This window comes from Bufo bufo, chromosome 8 (genome assembly GCF_905171765.1).
Source record: "Bufo bufo chromosome 8, aBufBuf1.1, whole genome shotgun sequence".
Taxonomy (NCBI): domain Eukaryota; kingdom Metazoa; phylum Chordata; class Amphibia; order Anura; family Bufonidae; genus Bufo; species Bufo bufo.
In genome coordinates, this window is record NC_053396.1 from 217,946,190 (window position 1) to 217,969,449 (window position 23,260).

A 23,260-nucleotide genomic window follows, 5' to 3' on the forward strand; every position below is an offset into this window, starting at 1 on the left:
CAAGGGAGGATTCATTTTTTCAAATTTAAAATTAGAGGTGAAATATGGGAGAAATTATTAAAGCATAAAAGTGTGACAACTTTTCAAAGTTTAAGCATTGAATGAAAGGATGTGGCGCGCATTAATTACTGAATAATTTTTTAATTTTATTCCCTGTCACCTATGCAGAGCAGGTGTTTATTCACGTCGAAAATTGCATAATGTCAACCCAAGAATGTAACAGAAATTTTTTTGAAGCTGTCAACTAGGTAGAGGAGACGTGTATTACACCCAAAAATTAGTGAATTTCACCAGAATATATTGACAATTGACAACTGACAATTTTTTATTTTTTTCTTACCGGTCCACTAGGTATAGAAGTGGTACTATACACACCAAAATTGGTGAATTTCACCCTAAAATGTGAATGACAATTTATTAATTTTTTAACCGGCCTACTAGGTATAGCAGTGGTACTATACACCCAAAAATTGGTTCATTTCACCCGAAAAAGTAAATGACAATTTTTTCTTTTTTATTTGTTTAACCTGTCTACTAGGTATAGTAGTGGTACTATACACCCCAAAATTTGTTAATTTCCCCATAAAATGTAATTGATAAATAAATAAATAAAACACGTACAAAAAAAAAATGGATTTATGAGGTAGAGTTCCATATGGAGTAGGAGTTTGAGGAGGCGGTGGACATAGCAGAGTAGGTGGAAGCGTTGGTGGAGGAGGACGAGATAACCAACACAGGTTTTTGATTTTAATTTAATTTTGTAAAATTAAGGTACACTCCAAAAGAGTGTGAAATATCCAAAATACAAACATGAGCAATTGCACTGCAGCATAACAATGGCTGCTTAGTGCCGGTATACATGTCTATTCTGCACAAGGTACGGACAAGTCCTGAGGGATCCATGCTTGGTTCATTTTAATGAACGTGAGCTTGTCCACATTGGCTGTGGACAGGCGGCTGCGCTTGTCTGTGATGACGCCCCCTGCCGTGCTAAACACACGTTCAGATAATACACTGGCTGCAGGGCAGGCCAGCACCTCCAAGGCGTATAGGGCAAGCTTAGGCCATGCGCCCAATTTGGAGACCCAGAAGTTGAAGGGGGCAGACCCGTCATTCAGTACGTGTAGGCGTGTGCACACATACTGCTCCACCATGTTGGTGAAATGCTGCCTCCTGCTAAGACGTTTCATATCAGCTGGTGGTGCTGGTTGTTGTGGCGTGCTGACAAAGTTTTTCCACATTTCTGCCATGCTAACCCTGCCTTCTGAGGTGCTGGCGGTGCCCCAACTGTGTTGGTGTCCTCTTCCTCATCCTCTGCCTTCGCCTTGTGCTTCCACTGTGCCCCCACTGTCCAGTGGGAAGGTCATCAGCAGCGCGTCTACCAACGTGCGCTTGTACTCGCGCATCTTACGATCATGCTCCAGTGACGGACAATTGTGTACCTTGGGTTTGTGGGTGCAGGAACCCACCCTCGGAGCCACTTGGGAATGACTTGCCGGAAACCCTACGAAATTATCCCTCTTCCTCCTCCTCCTTCTGTGCCACATCCTCTTCTATCATCGCCAGGAGCGTTTTATTCAAGGATGCATAGAAGTGGGATAGTAACGCTGAGAACGGCGTTATCGGCACTGGCCATGTTGGTGGAGTACTCAAAACAGCGCAACAAGGAACACAGGTCTCGCATGGAGTCCCAGTCATTGGTGGTGAAGTGGTGCTGTTCCGCCGAGCGACTCACCCGTGTGTGCTGCAGCTGAAACTCCACTATCGCCTGCTGCTGCTCGCACAGTCTGGCCAGCATGTGCAAGGTGGAGTTCCACCTTGTGGGCACGTCGCATATGAGGCAGTGAGCGGGAAGGCCGAAGTTACGCTGCAGCACTGACAGGCGAGCAGCAGCAGGGTGAGAACGCCGAAAGCGCGCACAGACGGCCCGCACTTTATGCAGCAGCTCTGACATGTCGGGGTAATTTTTAAGGAATCTCTGCACAACCAAATTCAGCACATGTGCCAGGCAAGGGATGTGCGTCAAGCCGGCTAGTCCCAGAGCTGCTACGAGATTTCGCCCATTATCGTACACCACCAGGCTGGGCTTGAGGCTGATTGGCACAAACCACTCATCGGTCTGTTGTTCAAGGCCCGTCTACAGCTCCTGCACGGTGTGGGGTTTGTCCCCCAAACAGATACGTTTTTAAACTGCCTGCTGTCGTTTACCTCTGGCTGTGCTGAAGTTGGTGGTGAAGGTGTTATGCTGACCGGATGAGGAGCTGGTAGAGGATGAGGAAGCAGAGTAGGAGGAGGAAGCAACAGGAGGCAAACTGAAGCGCCCTGCAATCCTCAGTGGTGGAAGGACATGCGCCAAACTGCTATCCGCCTCAGGCCCAGCTGCCACTGCATTTACCCAGTGTGCTGTTATGGAGATATAACGGCCCTGACCGTGCTTACTGGTCCACGTATCCGTAGTCAGGTGCACCTTGCCACAGATGGCGTCGCGCAGTGCACACCTGATTTTGTCCTCTACTTGGTTGTGCAGAGAAGGGATGGTTCGCCTTGAAAAGTAGTGGCGGCTGGGCACGACGTACTGTGGGACAGCCACCGCCATAAGGCCTTTAAAACTATCCGTCCCCACCAGACGGAATGACAGCATTTCAAAGGCCAGTAATTTAGAAATGCTGGCATTCAGGGCTAGGGATCGTGGGTGGGTAGGGGGGTACTTCCTCTTCCTCTCCAGCGTTTGGGATATGGAGAGCTGAACGCTTCCGTGTGACATTGTGGAGATGCTTGGTGACCCAGGTGTTGGTGTTGCTGGCAGATCCTCTGTTTACGGGGTGCCAGGTGGTACTGTCACTCCAGAGGTGGCTGAAGAGGCTGCGACTGCAGCAGAAGAGGAAGCAGGAGGAGCCAGAGACCTTTCTTGGTTTTTGAGGTGTCTACTCCACTGCAGCTCATGCTTTGCACTTAAATGCCTGGTCATGCCGGTTGTGATCAGGTTGAGAACATTTATGTCTCGCTTCAGGCTCTAATTGCACAGCGTGCAAACCACTTGTGTTTTGTCGTCAGCACATTGTCTGAAGAACTGCCACGGCAGGGATCTCCTTAGAGCTGGCTTTGGTGTGCTCGGTCCCTTGCTGCGGTGGGCAGTAGGAGGCGTACTGTCTAGAAGACGGCCGCTCTGCTTTTGCACCCTGCTCCCTCTTCTGCTATGCTGGTGGATCTGTGCGACCACCGCCTCTTTCTCCGAACTACATAGGTCACTCGCATGACCTTGATTCCATGGGGGGTCGAGGACCTCATTGTCCTCCACATCATCTTCCACCCAGTCTTTACCCCTGACTTCCTTTTCGTCTGCACACTTTCGAAAGCCCCAGCAGTTGGCACCTGTGTTTCATCATCATCCGAGACGTGCCACGATGGTCCTCCCATGTACTCATCTTGATAGAAAAGTGGTTGGGCATCGGTGCACTCAATCTCTTCCACTTCTGGGGCAGGGCTAGGTGGATGGCCCTGGGAAACCCTGCTAACAGAGTCATCAAAAAGCAGAAGAGACTGCTGCATGACTTGGGGCTCAGACTGCTTGGCTGATTTGCAAGGGGGTGAGGTGAAAGACTGATGGACATCGGCTGCTGGTGCCAACTGTGCTCTTTCAGCAGGAGACTGGGTGGGAGACAATGTGAAGGAACTGGATCCACTGTCAGCAACCCAATCTACTATCGCCTGTACTTGTTCAGGCCTCACCATTCGTAGAGCAGCATTAGGCTCGACCAAATACCGCTGCAGGTTTTGTCGCCTACTCGCACCTGAGGAAGGGGTTTTACTTGTGCGTGTAGCTGGCACAGATCGACCACGTCCTCTCCCTGCAACAGGAGCTCCACCAGCAGCACCACGACCTGGGCTACGTCCCTAATTTGACGCTCTCCTTATATTTTTTGAATTTAGGATCTTGCCCTAAATGGGTGTTTGATTAATAGTAGAAAAGAACGACAGTATGTAAAGGGTGTATCTCACACGGCCTGAACCAGACTAGGCCTCAATTAAAGATTTCTTTGCACAAAATGGCTGTTTTTCAAATGGATGTATTTTAAATGGCTGAATCAAACCCTTGTATGTATAGGGGGGATCTCACACTCCCTGAATCAGTGTAGGCCTGAATTAAAGATTTCTTTGCACAAAATGTCTGTATTTCAAATGGCTGTACTTCAAATGGCTGAATCAAACCCCTGTATGTAGAGGGTGTATCTCACACGGTCTGAACCACTGTATGCCTGAAGTAAATATATCGTTCCACAAAATGGCTGTATTTCAAATACCTGATTCAAACCCCTGTATGTAGAGGGGGTATCTCACAGGGCCTGAACCAGTGTAGGCCTGAAGTAAATATTTCTTTGCCCAAAATGGCTGTATTTCAAATCCCTGAATCAAACCCCCGTATGTAGAGGGGGTATCTAACAGGGCCTGAACCAGTGTAGGCCTGAATTCAATATTGGTGCACCAAATGGCGATATTTAAAATCTCTGAATGTAAGCCAAATGTATTAAGGGTGTATCTCACAATGACATCTGCATCAAAGGCTGCCAACAAAAAATTTTGTGCCCAAAAGAGTGTTTGTTTAACAACTGAATTTTACAGCAGTATATAAGCCTGTAATTTCACACGTGCTGATGCTGCAAGGCCTGAAAATAGTGTTTTTTTTGTCAAAAAAGTGTGTTTTTTAAACCCCAGAAAATGATGGGTGTATTTCTAGCTTAAATGGCACACTGACTAATCAAGATGTTGTAGATTGCCAAAATTGTGTTTTTCTGGTAACAGAAATATGAAATATGTATATATTAAACTTGAATATAACACTTGCAGAACAGGAAAATACAGTTTTTTGAAAAAAAAAGTGTGTTTTTCAAACCGCAGAAAATGATGGGTGTATTTCTAGCTTAAATTGCGCACTGACTAATACAGATGTTGTAGATTGCCAATAAAGTCTTTTTTTGGTAACAGAATATGAAAGCTGTATATATTAAACTTGAATTTAACACTTGCCGATCTGGAAAATACAGTTTTTTTAAAAAAAAAATAGTGTGTTTTTAAAACCCCAGAAAATGATGGTTGTATTTCTAGCTTTAATTGCACACTGACTAATCCAGATGTAGTAGTTTGCCCCAAAAAATGGTGATTTGCAATATCCCAAAAGCTCAGATGCAGTGCTGGTGCACTGAGCTTGCATAAAATGGCCGCCGCCACCAGGGGCGTACATAGAAATCACTGGGCCCCATAGCAAAAATCTGAATTGGGCCCCCTAACCCCGCCCACTACCCATCCCTGGCCCATCCCACCTTCTGTTCTGGCTCCTCCCCCGCCACACCCCCATTTGCCAATAAAGAAATGTATACATACGTTCGTACGTATTCGTACTGACCCAGAGAATGAAGGGCACATGTCAGTTTTGCGGCAAAGGGAATGCCGTGGGAACAAAACCCTGTGGTATCTGAGTCTATGGAACTCCTGTGGATATTCCATAAAAGTTTTATCTGCAGTCCTATGTAACATTACAAATAACACAGTGATAACTCTCTGAGTACAGATAATGTAGTAGATGTCACCTGTAGTCCTATGTAACACCACAAATAACACAGTGATAGCTCTCTGAATACCGAAAGTGTAGTAGTGTTACCTGCAGTCCTATGTAAAACCACAGATAACACTAGTGTAGACCATGTGTTAGTGTTACCTGTGTCCTTCCTGTGCTTCTCCCACGGACTCAATGCTGGCGTCTCTGCCTCCTCTTCCATCTTCTTTATCTTGCCCGCACAGAACGTCCTGATGCAGCTGCGTCAAGACATAGGAACACTGTGGGCATGGTGATGGTGACACAAACACAGACACAGGGACACACACACACATACACTGCGTGCAGAATTATTAGGCAAATGAGTATTTTGACCACATCATCCTCTTTATGCATGTTGTCTTACTCCAAGCTGTATAGGCTCGAAAGCCTACTACCAATTAAGCATATTAGGTGATGTGCATCTCTGTAATGAGAAGGGGTGTAGTCTAATGACATCAACACCCTATATCAGGTGTGCATAATTATTAGGCAACTTCCTTTCCGTTGGCAAAATGGGTCAAAAGAAGGACTTGACAGGCTCAGAAAAGTCAAAAATAGTGAGATATCTTGCAGAGGGATGCAGCACTCTTAAAATTGCAAAGCTTCTGAAGCGTGATCTTCGAACAATCAAGCGTTTCATTCAAAATAGTCAACAGGGTCGCAAGAAGCGTGTGGAAAAACCAAGGCGCAAAATAACTGCCCATGAACTGAGAAAAGTCAAGCGTGCAGCTGCCAAGATGCCACTTGCCACCAGTTTGGCCATATTTCAGAGCTGCAACATCACTGGAGTGCCCAAAAGCACAAGGTGTGCAATACTCAGAGACATGGCCAAGGTAAGAAAGGCTGAAAGACGACCACCACTGAACAAGACACACAAGCTGAAACGTCAAGACTGGGCCAAGAAATATCTCAAGACTGGTTTTTCTAAGGTTTTATGGACTGATGAAATGAGAGTGAGTCTTGATGGGCCAGATGGATGGGCCCGTGGCTGGATTGGTAAAGGGCAGAGAGCTCCAGTCCGACTCAGACGCCAGCAAGGTGGAGGTGGAGTACTGGTTTGGGCTGGTATCATCAAAGATGAGCTTGTGGGGCCTTTTCGGGTTGAGGATGGAGTCAAGCTCAACTCCCAGTCCTACTGCCAGTTTCTGGAAGACACCTTCTTCAAGCAGTGGTACAGGAAGAAGTCTGCATCCTTCAAGAAAAACATGATTTTCATGCAGGACAATGCTCCATCACACGCGTCCAAGTACTCCACAGCGTGGCTGGCAAGAAAGGGTATAAAAGAAGAAAATCTAATGACATGGCCTCCTTGTTCACCTGATCTGAACCCCATTGAGAACCTGTGGTCCATCATCAAATGTGAGATTTACAAGGAGGGAAAACAGTACACCTCTCTGAACAGTGTCTGGGAGGCTGTGGTTGCTGCTGCACGCAATGTTGATGGTGAACAGATCAAAACACTGACAGAATCCATGGATGGCAGGCTTTTGAGTGTCCTTGCAAAGAAAGGTGGCTATATTGGTCACTGATTTGTTTTTGTTTTGTTTTTGAATGTCAGAAATGTATATTTGTGAATGTTGAGATGTTATATTGGTTTCACTGGTAAAAATAAATAATTGAAATGGGTATATATTTGTTTTTTGTTAAGTTGCCTAATAATTATGCACAGTAATAGTCACCTGCACACACAGATATCCCCCTAAAATAGCTAAAACTAAAAACAAACTAAAAATTACTTCCAAAAATATTCAGCTTTGATATTAATGAGTTTTTTGGGTTCATTGAGAACATGGTTGTTGTTCAATAATAAAATTAATCCTCAAAAATACAACTTGCCTAATAATTCTGCACTCCCTGTACATACAATAAATATGATCACATCACTGCTCCTGCCTGTCTGCTTTGGTAAAGCCGGGCAGAGATGGGCTGTGTCAGGCTTTAGCAGAGTGGGCACAGGACAGTGGACACAGGGCGCGATATGTATGTGAGCACAGCTGAACGAATGCAGGGCAGGAGCCCGCATACACATCGCTCCTCCTGCCTGTGTCCACTGTGGTAAAGCCAGACGTAGGCTATCCCCCACATCTTAACCCCTTTGCTACCAGCGCTATTTTGTCATCACTTCTCTTACCCCAAACGGTTGCAGTATGCCACTGCCCAAACCCCTTTATTCCTTGCTGCTGATTCTGAGTGTGAACATAGCCACCTATTCCCCCCCCCCACCACCAAAGGTGACTGATGTATTTGGGGGTGGGTGGGTTGGGGGAATATGATTAGTGGCTATGTGCACACTCAGTATCAGCAGCAAGGAGTTAGAGGGGTTATCCAACCCCTAATGCCCCCCAAATGACTGGTACACTGTCCTCTATGAGCCTCCCCACTCCCCCCCCCCCCGAGTCCTCTACAAGCCCCTCTAACCCCTAACGCCCCCCAAAATTCTCAGGACAGTGTGCTTTCCTCCTACTCCTCCCCCCACTGGGCATTTGGGGTGGGGGCATAAGGGGTTGGGGGGGCTCATAGTGGACTGGGGGGGGGGGAAGGCTCATCGAGGACAGTGTGCTTTCCTACTACTCCCCCCCCAGGCATTTTGGGGGACATTAGGGGTTGGGGGGCTCATAGAGGACCTGGGGGGGCTCATAGAGGACAGTGTGTTATCCTCCTATCCCCCCCCACCTGGTCATTGTGGGGGGCATTAGGGGATGGGGGGGACTCATAAAGGACTCAAGGGGGGAGGCTCATAAAGGACAGAGTAGGAGGAAAGCAGACTGTCCTCTATGAGCCCCCCCTCCCTGTCCGGTCAGGAGCAGACCGCGGTCCTTTAGTCTGGGCTGGGGGCTGCACTCACTAGTGCCACTGCAGTTGCTGTCGGCAGGGCAGATGACCAGTCTTCAGCCAGGCGGGCGGCGAGGAAGAATAATACGCTCCCTGTCCCTGAGTAGCTGCTCTGTGTGTAGTTACTTTGCGGCGCCCGCTCCTGCTGCCTGTGCCATCCCAGCAATACACTGGCCAATCAGCAGCTGCCTCTTTGCACTGTCTTGCGCTGATTGGCCAGTGTGAAATACAGAACGCCTGCAGCCCGGAGTCCCGATCCTTCAGGTCAATGATTGGCCAGTAGCTCCGACGATGGGGGGGGGGGGATGTTGGAAGCAGTTCGGAAGTAACACACAAGAACCGCTGCGCCGCTGATTAACTCATTAACCTAGTGTGCAGAGCAAACGGAGGGGGCGGGGCCTTCTGTGCGCTCCGGGCCCCCCTGTGCCGTGGGCCCCATAGCAACGGCGTGGTCTGCCTATATTGGCGGTACGCCACTGGCCGCCACCCACCTAACTAACAGAATTATAAAAGTTTTCTTTTTTTTTGGTCAATGAGCTCAGGGCAGGGTAAAACGATAGTGCCCTGCACCCACACAACTATTTCTAGGTAGATCGCTGAGTTAGATTCTCTCCTATTCTCTCCCTGAAATCACAAGTCCAGCAGCATCCTCTCCCTACACTTGTAACAGCAGAGTGACGTGCGGCGCTACGTGACTTCAGCTTATATAGTGCCTGGGTCACATGCTGCACTGGCCAATCACAGCCATGACATTAGTAGGCATGGCTGTGATGGCTTCTAAGGTCAGACAGTTAACCGCTTGTTGATTGGCTGCTGTGCAGCCTTTCAAAAAGCGCCAAGAAAGCGCCGAACACCGAACCCGAACTTTTACGGAAATGTTCGGGTTCGGGTACAGGGTCCAAAAATCCTAAAGTTCGGTACGAACACGAACTTTACAGTTTGGGTTCGCTCAACCCTACTTGTAACGTCTCTCCCTGCACTAAGTTCAATATAAAATGGTGGACTTGGCAGGAGGAGACTTTTTATAGGGCCGTGAATTCATAGGGGCTGGGTATTTGCTTATTGGCTGTCTGCATGGCATTGTGGGTGCTCCCTCATTCCTGGGCTTCTTACTTTCATTTTGTAACATGTGCAGCAGCCATTTTAGAAAAAAAATTATTCGTTACACCGAAACACGAGGAAATTCGACTTGTATCGAATTCCACTTCGTCAACTTCAATTCACTCATCTCTAATAATCGCTGCATCTGAGAGTAAAAACAGTGTAAAATTAAATGAAAAAATAAATAAATTATACTTACTGCCTCCATTTGCTCACGACAGGCCGGCCGCCGCAATCTTGCTTGAGGATCTGGCGTAAAATCTTGCGCAGCCCGAGATGACATCAGGTTAAATCGATCCGCTACCACGAAGCACGAGGAAATTCGGCATTGAGGCGAATCAAATTTTTCCTGAAATTTGGATAGAATTCCACTTCGTTGGATTTGATTTGCTCAACTCTAGCAATAAGCCCTGAGATAATATCATTGAACTGACAGTCACTTTAATAAAATCTCTCTTAAAAACATTATTTTCAATGAAGACAGTCACCAAGTCATAGCACCGGACCATTTCCATTCTTGATCTTTTTTTGGCCACCTAACACACAACCATTGACATAAAATGTAGACAAAGGTTTGGATTCTTACCCTGTCTCCAAAGAATAAACACTAACAAATCAATGTACCCATAAAAGATGACAGATACACTTCTTATTGTACAACTGCATGGAGGAAAAGAATCCTTGTCACCAGGACTAGGTATTAAAATGTTGAGAAAATTGTCTTTGTACTGTATGGGTACTAATAGCTAGTAAAACATGGATGACTATTCATCAGAAGGTGATATTGAAGTGAAGTGCACTGGGGGAAGAAAAATCCATAAAGCAATAAAGCAAACTCTTTATTCTGCAAAAATCCCCACAATAAGTGCCAATCACATGATGAATTGTTGTTAGTCCCAACTGCACACACTTCCCTCATTTACCAGAACAATGCATTTTACATCAGCAACATCTATCACTTTCTTTGATTTTTTTCTTAGCATTTAGTTATTTCACCAGGAAAATGAAAATTAATATTTTTTTTTTAGATTCCATACTTTTTATTAGTTTTAGAAAAGACATACATTGTTATCATTAAGAAAACACAAGTGGCTGCATAGTTAACACCATACATAATCATGTTAGCGACGTTGGTAACCCATATACATGCCACAATGAAATACTGGACAAAAAGAAAAAATGACTAACAATACATCATAAAAAAAAAAACATAAAAACATACTAACATACGACGGACGTACAGTGCAATTATTGGGGTACATTTGCGCAGGCATATTTTTCCAGATATACGCCCATGTACAGGACCTTGATTACACAGATATAATATACTTAATTGTATCAAACAGGGTATGGTACTGCGAGCGGTGAAGCTCTCCATATGCCCCATTCCCTCTCAAACCTCGCAGCAGCCTCCTCAGCTCCCGCCAGCACACGCTCATATATATAAGTAGAGTTTAACCTTCGGATAACCTCCTAATTAATATTTGTATGTATTCATTTTCACGTCTACCTATAGAGAGATTGCTGTAAATTGTTCTCTGAGTTAAAAATCTGATACATTATACACTTGGTATAATGATGGACTACAATAGGACAAGATATAATACTTCCAATAAAGTAATGTAAGATGCATTTTTAATTTGAATTCTACATTAGTGATATAGGCACTGGGTGTTGAACTAGAGCATCAACCAGCCGGTTTGACTTTGGGCTAATCCTAAGGGCGTTATCCTGGCATTCTACTGGTTTTTACCCTTTAATTCCTATACAGGGATCTGCACTCCACCAGGCCTCTACTCTACCTCTTGGAGCAGTCCCTGTGTGCTTGACAGAGGTCAGAGACACCTGCACAGAGCACTGAGGTGTCAGGCCAACCAGCTGTCAGGAACCGGCTGTAGTTAGGGAAGACCCGACAGGAGGATGAGTGGAGTGCTGCCAAACAAGGGATGCAATCTTAACTCTAATCCTTTTGTTCTCCCTGGTGACAAGTCACCACTAGAAGTGTCTGCAGCAGCTCTTGGCTCTGTTAACACCGTCTTTAACCATCATTTTGCATGTTAAAATGATGTTTATTTTAGTTGATTCTCATTTTGATTCTCATTTAGGAACATTGTAAACCAGAATCCACATTGACCTGTATTCAGTGCATTTGGTTTCTGTTTTTATTCATTGAAGAATGGTGCAGTAGACTACACTATTCTGCCAAAAAAGGCAACATAAACCCAAACAAAATGGACCATCATGATAGTGCTGCAATGCTAAGTGGGTTCTATTAGTATCCAGTAGTTTGTATTCACTTACTTTGCCAATATATTTCTGAAGATTGAAATTATCCCCAAGGAGCAGTGTGATTACCATAGTCAGCACTATGATAATGTGTGTCGTCATAAGAAACTCTTTAAGGGAATCTGTTACCAGTGACCTCCCGATCATACACACATAGCTGTGATTCACCAAATTAAAACACTGTTTTTCTTTTGTTGACTTGAGGCGCTGTTCCCAAGTAAGGAAAACCAGTTCGAACCGAACCAAGTTCGATCCGAGTTTGTCGGATGGCAGACAAACTTAAATCTTTCCGGGTTAGTGTTGGACAAATAAACTAAAATGGCATGTAATGACCATTGAGGGCACATGTTGGCTGGAAAAAAAGCACTAGGGAGAAAGAAGAAGAGTTCTCACATGACCCTGAGAGGAAGTAGGGAGGAAAGCTTGACCTGATAGGCTCCCAGGCTGATCAGTGATGCGGCAGGCAGGGAGGTGCCAGAGCAGAACAAGCAGAATGCAATTCACGGGTTGTGAATGAGGGCTGTGTTTAAAAGTGTCTGCCAGGAAAACGATCTTAAGGAATCAAGGATACTCAGAAATCAATCAAGCTTATTTCCAGGGAGAGTGAAGGCTAGGATTCAAAGAAGAATTGTGTGTGTTGTGTACAATAGAGAGAAGCAGAGCAGCTGACTGTCAGAGAAAGAGGAGACAGGACCTGTGGCTTACTGTTCACAAGAAAAATAGTCGGCACTCACTCTGTTTGCACGTTGCATGAGATAGGAATGAAATCCACATATATTCAAGGAAAATCCCAGCCGTCGTGTCTTCAATCAATAGGATATTTATTTCATCAAATTAGAAATGTCCACAATCCTGGATGCGTTGAGGCTAGCATGCCTTCATCAGCAGATACAGGTATACAAAATGACCTGGTTTATATAAAGGGATATACTCGTCCCCTCATGACAACATCTCCCACTCCCATTACCTACACAGGTGATGGGAGGGGTGTATAATTAACAAAGAAAATACGCCCATTAGTAAATCACAAAAAATGGGTCTGTGTCTCAGATTATACATCACAATCACATGTATGCAAAACAATGATTCAAAATCATATACACATTTATATATATATATCACATACATTGCCAGGTATATAAGGCCCCTCACCGAATATTAGATGTCTGAAAAATAGAACATATGCATAGTATTAGCTTATTAGATATGCATAATCTCATAATCCCTATTAAGGATCTTGTAGAAGGCTTGCATAGTAAAGTATCAATTTTCGCAGATGACACTAAACTGTGTAAAGTAATTTACTCTGATGAGGACAGTATAATGTATATATACTACAGAGGACAGTATAATGTATATATACTACAGAGGACAGTATACTGTATATATACTACAGAGGGATCTGGATAGATTGGAGGCTTGGGCAGATAAGTGGCAGATGAGGTTTAACACTGACAAATATAAGGTAATGCACATGGGTAGGAATAATGCAAGTCACCCGTACATACTAAATGGTAAAACACTCGGTAACACTGACATGGAAAAGGATCTAGGAATTTTAATAAACAGCAAACTAAGCAGCAAAAACCAGTGTCAGGCAGCTGCTGCCAAGGCCAATAAGATAATGGGTTGCATCAGAAGGGGCATAGATTCCCGTGATAGGAACATAGTCCTACCACTTTATAAATCGCTAGTCAGACCACACATGGAGTACTGTGTACAGTTCTGGGCTCCTGTAAACAAGGCAGACATAGCAGAGCTGGAGAGGGTTCAGAGGAGGGCAACTAAAGTAATAACTGGAATGGGGGAACTACAGTGCCCTGAAAGATTATCAAAATTAGGATTATTCACTTTAGAAAAAAGACGACTGAGGGGAGATCTAATTAATATGTATAAATATATCAGGGGTCAGTACAGAGATCTATCCCATCAGCTATTTATCCCCAGGACTGTGACTGTGACGAGGGGACATCCTCTGCATCTGGAGGAAAGAAGGTTTGTACACAAACATAGAAGAGGATTCTTTACGGTAAGAGCAGTGAGACTATGGAACTCTCTGCCTGAGGAGGTGGTGATGGTGAGTACAATAAAGGAATTCAAGAGGGGCCTGGACGTATTTCTGGAGCGTAATAATATTACAGGCTATGGCTACTAGAGAGGGGTCGTTGATCCATGGAGATATTCTGATTGAATGATTGGAGTCGGGAAGGAATTTTTTATTCCCCTAAAGTGGAGAAAATTGGCTTCTACCTCACAGGGTTTTTTGCCTTCCTCTGGATCAACTTGCAGGATGACAGGCCGAACTGGATGGACAAATGTCTTTTTTCGGCCTTATGTACTATGTTACTATGTTACTATGTAAGGCCTCTGGGATGTAAAGTATACAACGTGTGGATCCAATACGCCTCTCTGCGCAGTAACAGCTTCTTTAAATCACCTCCTCTCCTAGGTCTTTTGACCTGTTCCAAAACTTGGAATCTCAACTGAGCTATCCCATGTTTGCACTGTTCAAAATGAGATGGAATAGGTAACAATACATTTTTTGTACGAATGGTCGATTTATGTTTCCCAATGCGATCCCTAATCGTTTGTGTAGTCTCCCCAATATATAAGAGGCCACACGGGCACTTTATTAAGTATATCACATTAGTAGATTCGCATGTGAAAAAACCTTCAATAGAGAAAGGGCGCCCACTATGGGGATGGAAAAATGTAGAACCTCTGATTATATGGGAACATTGGGAACAGTGCAAACATGGGAACGTGCCCTTGCGTTGCGTCGCTAATACAGATTGTTTCAAGGTCTTCTTTGTACTTCCAATATCTGAATGTACCAATTTATCCCTATAACTAGAATTCTTCTTGTTGCATATCAGAGGTGGATTTTTAAACTCCTCAATGATAGGGTAAGCCTTCTGCAACATAGGCCAATGTTTCCGGATAATATTATCTAATTTCTGGTTATAGGGATGAAATTTGTGTACAAATGCTAGTCTGGAAAGATGTATCTCTAGATGATTTACCAGATTCCATGAGTGTTGTTTGTGTTTGACTCAGGATGGAACGGGGATAACCCCTTTGTTCAAATCGTTGAGTCATTTCATTCATCCTGACAAATTGCGTGTCAGGATCAGATACAATGCGCCGCACTCGTTGATACTGAGATTTAGGGATTGCTCTTTTCAATGCTGGTGGATGAGAGCTTGTGAAGTGAAGAATGCTGTTCCTATCCGTGTCCTTCCTAAATAGATCTGTAGATGTGGCTTACTGTGTTTGCTATAACAATCTAGCTGTGTGTGTTAAGTTGAAATTGAGCGTCAAGCCTCAATGTCTGTTTACGTATTTAACATGGTTGGAGATTCATTTATTTTTGTCATTGTTAAATTTAATTAAGCCAGCTTATACTGTATATGTTATTACTACAAGACACAAGGTATAGCAGCAATCTACCTGTGTGTGTTAATGAGAAATTGAGCGTAAAACCTCAATCATCCGTTTACGTATATTCAGTTTCATTTAATTAAGCTGCATATATATGCAAATAATGCAGCAATACCAATGGTGTGGCTGCAATACATCTGTGTGTGTTAAGTTGAAATTGAGCATCAATTGTCTATTTACTTATATTCAGTTTCCACATGGTTGGAGGATTTTTAAATGTATTTAAACCAGCGTATATAGATTATTACTTAAAGACACAGGATAGGGCAGCAATCTACCTGTGAATGATAACGAGAAATTGAGCGTCAGACTTCAATTGTCCGTTAGTGATGAGCGGCATAGGCAATATTCTTTTTGCAATATTTCGCAAACTTTTTGCATAATATTCGCAATAAATTTGCGAATTCTAGAATTCGTGATCTCCAGTCATTATTTTCGTGATTGCGCATATCGGCTTTAATAAAGCGCATATTTTTTGCACAATACATGCAACTTCACATTTTATCAGGTCTGAGTAGATATTACTGATTGGTGCACTAAGTATTGTTGTGACATCACAGCACTATGTCTGTAGCTGTATGTAAGGACAGCTGAGAAACAGTAATTCCTATCACACCCTGCACTGGAACCTATCAGCTACACTATATCACTATCTAACCTACACTGACTATCTCCCACTAACTATCCGTTTTATATACACTCACCTAAAGAATTATTAGGAACACCTGTTCTATTTCTCATTAATGCAATTATCTAGTCAACCAATCACATGGCAGTTGCTTCAATGCATTTAGGGGGGTGGTCCTTGTCAAGACAATCTCCTGAACTCCAAACTGAATGTCAGAATGGGAAAGAAAGGTGATTTAAGCAATTCTGAGCGTGGCATGGTTGTTGGTGTTTAATTCAAATAGCCTAGTTGCCTAGACTAATAAACTCCCGTTTCTGGTCGATATAAAACTTAACATTTATTTCATTTTATTTATTAGAAACATAACATAACGGGAGAACAAAGAATAGTTTAAAATTCTAGGTGTGGTAGGGCACTGGTGGCTGGAATAGGGGTTACTTCACCCATATATTCAACCCCATAGCATCCGTTTGTCCCACTTTTTCCTTTTGTCAGCAGTAATTTTACTTTGTTTGCCTAGGTGAGCATAATGCTGGGAATGCACTTATTCATTCACCCTAAGTCTCTGGAATGTCCAGTGATTCTCCTTTTGGGCAATTCTCAGCCACTGGTGTTCAAGCACGATCGAGTCTGCAGTTACTCCGTGCTGTAACACTTAGTCCTACCTACTCCGAATCTATAAACTAGCAGAAGAGCTCCCCCTTTAACATGTTTCACCACTGGATGTGGCTTCTTCAGGGGATGGAGCTACTATCAACAAGAGTGCTTTACCGCTGAGCCCTTTTAAACATTAGGGGAGGGTCATTAAATAATCGATGGCCAAACACTATCAAGCATTCTTGTCTGACAGACCAGTAGCCCAATCTAGTACCTTCGTGTGTTTTTTCAATCGTTCCGTCACTTCCTTTGTTCCTATGAAGGCTCTGCGCCTGTGTGAAAACTATAAACTCCGGTCCGAAAAGCTGTAGGGATATGCTCATGCGCAGGGTCTTTAACTTTTCGTCCCCGCGCCTGCGCAAAAACTTTAACCTTTTAGCTCAAGGAGTTATGTTACAGCGCATGCGTCAGATCTTAGATTTTATTCTGTTCGCAGTATGTTATATTGCACATGCGCAGGATCTTTAACATTCCGATCTGAGATAAAAAGACCATAGGAATATGCGCTTGCGCACGCCGTAGAAGTATGCGCATGCGCAAGGTCTTTAACTTTTTCCAGTATACCGTCCCTGCGCTTGTGCAAGAACTTTAACTTTTTAGCTCAAAGAGTTATATTACAGCGCATGCGTCAGGTCTTAGATTTTATTCTATTCGCAGTATGTTATATTGCGCATGCGTAGGATCTTTAACATTCCGATCTGAGATCCAAAAGACCATAAGAGTATACGCTTGCGCAAGATCTTTAACTTTTTACAGTATATCCTCCCTGCGCTTGCGTTAAGACTCTGACTTAAGGTCAAAGAATTACATTACAACGCATGCGTCGGGTCTTGGATTTTATTCTACTTGCGATATATAGTATTGCGCTTGCGTGAAATCTTTAACATTCCAATCTGAAATATTGCATGAAACTGCTTACATCTACACTTGCCTTCTGATATATTAGTAGGATATAATGGTTTTGGACCTTGGTGTAGAAATTAACTTATATTGAGGATCAAAATTCATATGGCGACATTTTTTATATCTATACTGCCGTTGTATATGCGCATACTTTTTACCTTTTACCTTCAGGTTATGGGGGTAGTATCACTACACATGAATGTGGACTTGGATATTCATATCATTTTATTATTATTTCCTTCATTCCCATATTAGTATTACATATATATAGTCATAAGGTAATTATACTTGCATCTAAACCTAGGATGGTATTATTTTATCAGTCCTTCATCTCTTTATACCTTTCTTTTTACATTTTCTGTTCTTATGTGCATATATAATTCCCATGAACTTTATCCCCATACATTCACCTTTTATAGTTATTATTTTTTGTTTTTAATTTTTAGGTTCACTATTATTTTCATCTTTTATACCTGTTTTTATACACTGCGTGCAGAATTATTAGGCAAATTAGTATTTTGACCACATCATCCTCTTTATGCATGTTGTCTTACTCCAAGCTGTATAGGCTCGAAAGCCTACTACCAATTAAGCATATTAGGTGATGTGCATCTCTGTAATGAGAAGGGGTGTGGTCTAATGACATCAACACCCTATATCAGGTGTGCATAATTATTAGGCAACTTCCTTTCCTTTGGCAAAATGGGTCAAAAGAAGGACTTGACAGGCTCAGAAAAGTCAAAAATAGTGAGATATCTTGCAGAGGGATGCAGCACTCTTAAAATTGCAAAGCTTCTGAAGCGTGATCATCGAACAATCAAGCGTTTCATTCAAAATAGTCAACAGGGTCGCAAGAAGCGTGTGGAAAAACCAAGGCGCAAAATAACTGCCCATGAACTGAGAAAAGTCAAGCGTGCAGCTGCCAAGATGCCACTTGCCACCAGTTTGGCCATATTTCAGAGCTGCAACATCACTGGAGTGCCCAAAAGCACAAGGTGTGCAATACTCAGAGACATGGCCAAGGTAAGAAAGGCTGAAAGACGACCACCACTGAACAAGACACACAAGCTGAAATGTCAAGACTGGGCCAAGAAATATCTCAAGACTGATTTTTCTAAGGTTTTATGGACTGATGAAATGAGAGTGAGTCTTGATGGGCCAGATGGATGGGCCCGTGGCTGGATTGGTAAAGGGCAGAGAGCTCCAGTCCGACTCAGACGCCAGCAAGGTGGAGGTGGAGTACTGGTTTGGGCTGGAATCATCAAAGATGAGCTTGTGGGGCCTTTTCGGGTTGAGGATGGAGTCAAGCTCAACTCCCAGTCCTACTGCCAGTTTCTGGAAGACACCTTCTTCGAGCAGTGGTACAGGAAGTCTGCATCCTTCAAGAAAAGGAAGCAAGCAAGAAGGAAGGTTGCTGATGAAAAAAAAATCTAGAATATTCGCGATTACGAATATATAGCACTATATTCTACATCTTCGCAAATTCTCAAAGTGCCGCTATTCACGCTAAAAATTGGCGATTAGAGTATTCGTGATCAACACTACTGTCCGTTTCTGTGAATTCTACTTCCACACGGTTGGAATTCAAATGTTTGTTTTTGGCGCTTGTTCAATTTGATTAAACCAGCATATAGGTGATCAACACCAATACACAGGCCAGCACACAAAAGTATATGTGAGGGATAACGAATTTAGGCCTAAATAATTTTCTCTATTTTCACACATTTTAATATATATATATTTTTTCGGGGGGGAGGGGGGTCTTTGATTATATTCAAACTAGCAGCATACATACATGATTACTAAATGTCCAGGCTATAAAAGGGTTCCAAACAAAAGACCCAATGCCAGAATTTTGAGTAGTAGCAGCACCAACTAGTCGGCCAGAAGTAGTAGTAGTAGTAGAAGTAGAAGTAGTAGGTCACAGTTGTCCCTTCTGGCTTTGGAAATGTGCAACATTATAGTTGAGGAGAAAGAGGATGAGACAGTGTATTGGATGGCTCACTCTCAGTCACAGCAGGATGACGTGGAAGTGATTTCAGAACCTGATACTGTGCCATGGAGCCAGGAGTCACAGTGTTCCTCCTGCTCCTCCTCTTTGCAGCCCCAAAGACAGCTTTCAGAGGAGTCCTCCCATTCCTTTTTCCTAAGAAGTGGTGGTGGTAGTAAAGGCGCTCGTAGCCTCGGTATTGTCGTTGGGGGGCAGTGACAGTGCCAATCGGGGAAGAACAGGGGAAGGGGGCCCAGGAACTCACCATTATATCCCACAGTCTCATAGAGACGAAAGCCATGTCTGCTTCGGGATCTGTAGATGCCACTGACGCTGTGTGTAAGTTAGGCCCAAAACATGCCAGAGCTAAGCCCAGTCAATTACCGAAGTCTCGCGCAACTTCGGCAGAGACAGAGACGAAGTTTTCCTACACGGAACATATACATTTTAATGCTGTAAGGGAACAGCATTACAAACTAAGATTTTTAATGAATTAACATTGGATCTATGATCCAAAGCTTGATTCGCTCAAGCCTACCATCATGTTCTGTATGGCTGATGCTGCAGCCTAATGCCTCAATCATCCAGTTACATTTATTCAGTTTCCACACGAGGTGGAGGGGTTATTTCTTTAAGCAGCATGAATGTGCGTTACTAATTACTGCATCAATACTTACATTTTCTCAGAATCCAGACAGTCCAATTCCGATAAATACACCTCTCCTTGCTGCCGGTGCCCCATCTTGCGACTGTTGGTGTCTGTCTATCTGCCTACTATCACGTTCTGTACGGCTGCATGCTGCGGCCTGCATCATGCCGCTAATGTCTCTCAGTCGTCAGTTTATGTGTACTGTATTCAGTTTGTTACTAATTACTGCATCAATACCGACATTTTCTCAGAGTCCAGGCAGTCTGATTCTGATAAATACACCTCTCCTTGCTGCCGGTGCCCCATCTTGTCACTGTTGGTGTCTGTCAATCTGCCTACCATCACGTTCTGTATGGCTGCATGCTGCATCCAGCATAATGCCACTACTGTCTCTCAGTCGTCAGTTTATGTGTACTGTATTCAGTTTGTTTTTTGGGGGGTGGGGTTACATTTCTTTAAACAGCATACCTGTACATTATTACTGCATTAATACTGACATTTTTGCACAGCCCTAGCCCCATTTTGCCACTGTTGTTTTCTGCCTACCATCACATTCTGAACGGTTGCATGCTTCAGTCTGCATTAGGCCACTAATGTCTAAATCATCTGTTTACGTGTGTTCACTTTCCACATGGTTGAAATTTAATTTTTTTTGGGGGGGAATTCAATTCCATTAGCAGCATACACTCACCTAAAGAATTATTAGGAACACCATACTAATACGGTGTTGGACCCCCTTTTGCCTTTAGAACTGCCTTAATTCTACGTGGCATTGATTCAACAAGGTGCTGATAGCATTCTTTAGAAATGTTGGCCTATATTGATAGGATAGCATCTTGCAGTTGATGGAGATTTGAGGGATGCACATCCAGGGCACGAAGCTCCCGTTCCACCACATCCCAAAGATGCTCTATTGAGTTGAGATCTGGTGACTGTGGGGCCATTTTAGTACAGCGAACTCATTGTCATGTTCAAGAAACCAATGTGAAATGATTCGAGCTTTGTGACATGGTGCATTATCCTGCTGGAAGTAGCCATCAGAGGATGGATACATGTTCTCATTCTGTTTACGCCAAATTCGGACTCTACCATTTGAATGTCTCAACAGAAATCGAGACTCATCAGACCAGGCAACATTTTTCCAGTCTTCAACAGTCCAATTTTGGTGAGCTCGTGCAAATTGTAGCCTCTTTTTCCTATTTGTAGTGGAGATGAGTGGTACCCGGTGGGGTCTTCTGCTGTTGTAGCCCATCCGCCTCAAGGTTGTGCGTATTGTGGCTTCACAAATGCTTTGCTGCAGACCTCGGTTGTAACGAGTGGTTATTTCAGTCATTGTTGCTCTTCTATCAGCTTGAATCAGTCGGCCCATTCTCCTCTGACCTCTAGCATCCACAAGGCATTTTTGCCCACAGGACTGCCGCATACTGGATGTTTTTCCCTTTTCACACCATTCTTTGTAAACCCTAGAAATGGTTGTGCGTGAAAATCCCAGTAACTGAGCAGATTGTGAAATACTCAGACCGGCCCGTCTGGCACCAACAACCATGCCACGCTCAAAATTGCTTAAATCACCTTTCTTTCCCATTCTGACATTCAGTTTGGAGTTCAGGAGATTGTCTTGACCAGGAGCACACCCCTAAATGCATTGTAGCAACTGCCATGTGATTGGTTGACTAGATAATTGCATTAATGAGAAATAGAACAGGTGTTCCTAATAATTCTTTAGGTGAGTGTATGTACGTGATTACCGCGTCAATACCGACATTTTATCACAGCCCAGGCTGATTCCAATGAATAGACTTTGCCTTGCTGTGGCCTGTATCATGCTTCTCTATAAATGAATGCCTCTCAATCGTCAGTTTACGTGAATTCAGTTTCCACACAGTTGAAATGTAAAAATTTTGGGGTTGTTAAATTTCTTTAAGCAGCATACATACGTGATTACTGCATCATTACCAACATTTTCTCAAAGCCCAGGCTGATTCCAGATGAATAGACCCCGTTTTGCTGGCGGTGCCCCATCTTGCCACTGTTGCTGTCTGTCTGCCTACCATCACTTGCTGTTTGGCTGCAATGGCCTGCCTCATGCCACTAACACTAATGTCTCAATCGTCCATTTACATGTATACAATTTCCACACGGTTGAAATTTTTTATAAAAAAAGTCGGGGTGTGAGGTCAATTTCATTAAGTAGCATACAGGGAGTGCAGAATTATTAGGCAAGTTGTATTTTTGAGGATTAATTTTATTATTGAACAACAACCATGTTCTCAATGAACCCAAAAAACTCATTAATATCAAAGCTGAATATTTTTGGAAGTAGTTTTTAGTTTGTTTTTAGTTTTAGCTATTTTAGGGGGATATCTGTGTGTGCAGGTGACTATTACTGTGCATAATTATTAGGCAACTTAACAAAAAACAAATATATACCCATTTCAATTATTTATTTTTACCAGTGAAACCAATATAACATCTCAACATTCACAAATATACATTTCTGACATTCAAAAACAAAACAAAAACTAATCAGTGACCAATATAGCCACCTTTCTTTGCAAGGACACTCAAAAGCCTGCCATCCATGGATTCTGTCAGTGTTTTGATCTGTTCACCATCAACATTGCGTGCAGCAGCAACCACAGCCTCCCAGACACTGTTCAGAGAGGTGTACTGTTTTCCCTCCTTGTAAATCTCACATTTGATGATGGACCACAGGTTCTCAATGGGGTTCAGATCAGATGAACAAGGAGGCCATGTCATTAGATTTTCTTCTTTTATACCCTTTCTTGCCAGCCACGCTGTGGAGTACTTGGACGCGTGTGATGGAGCATTGTCCTGCATGAAAATCATGTTTTTCTTGAAGGATGCAGACTTCTTCCTGTACCACTGCTCGAAGAAGGTGTCTTCCAGAAACTGGCAGTAGGACTGGGAGTTGAGCTTGACTCCATCCTCAACCCGAAAAGGCCCCACAAGCTCATCTTTGATGATTCCAGCCCAAACCAGTACTCCACCTCCACCTTGCTGGCGTCTGAGTCGGACTGGAGCTCTCTGCCCTTTACCAATCCAGCCACGGGCCCATCCATCTGGCCCATCAAGACTCACTCTCATTTCATCAGTCCATAAAACCTTAGAAAAATCAGTCTTGAGATATTTCTTGGCCCAGTCTTGACATTTCAGCTT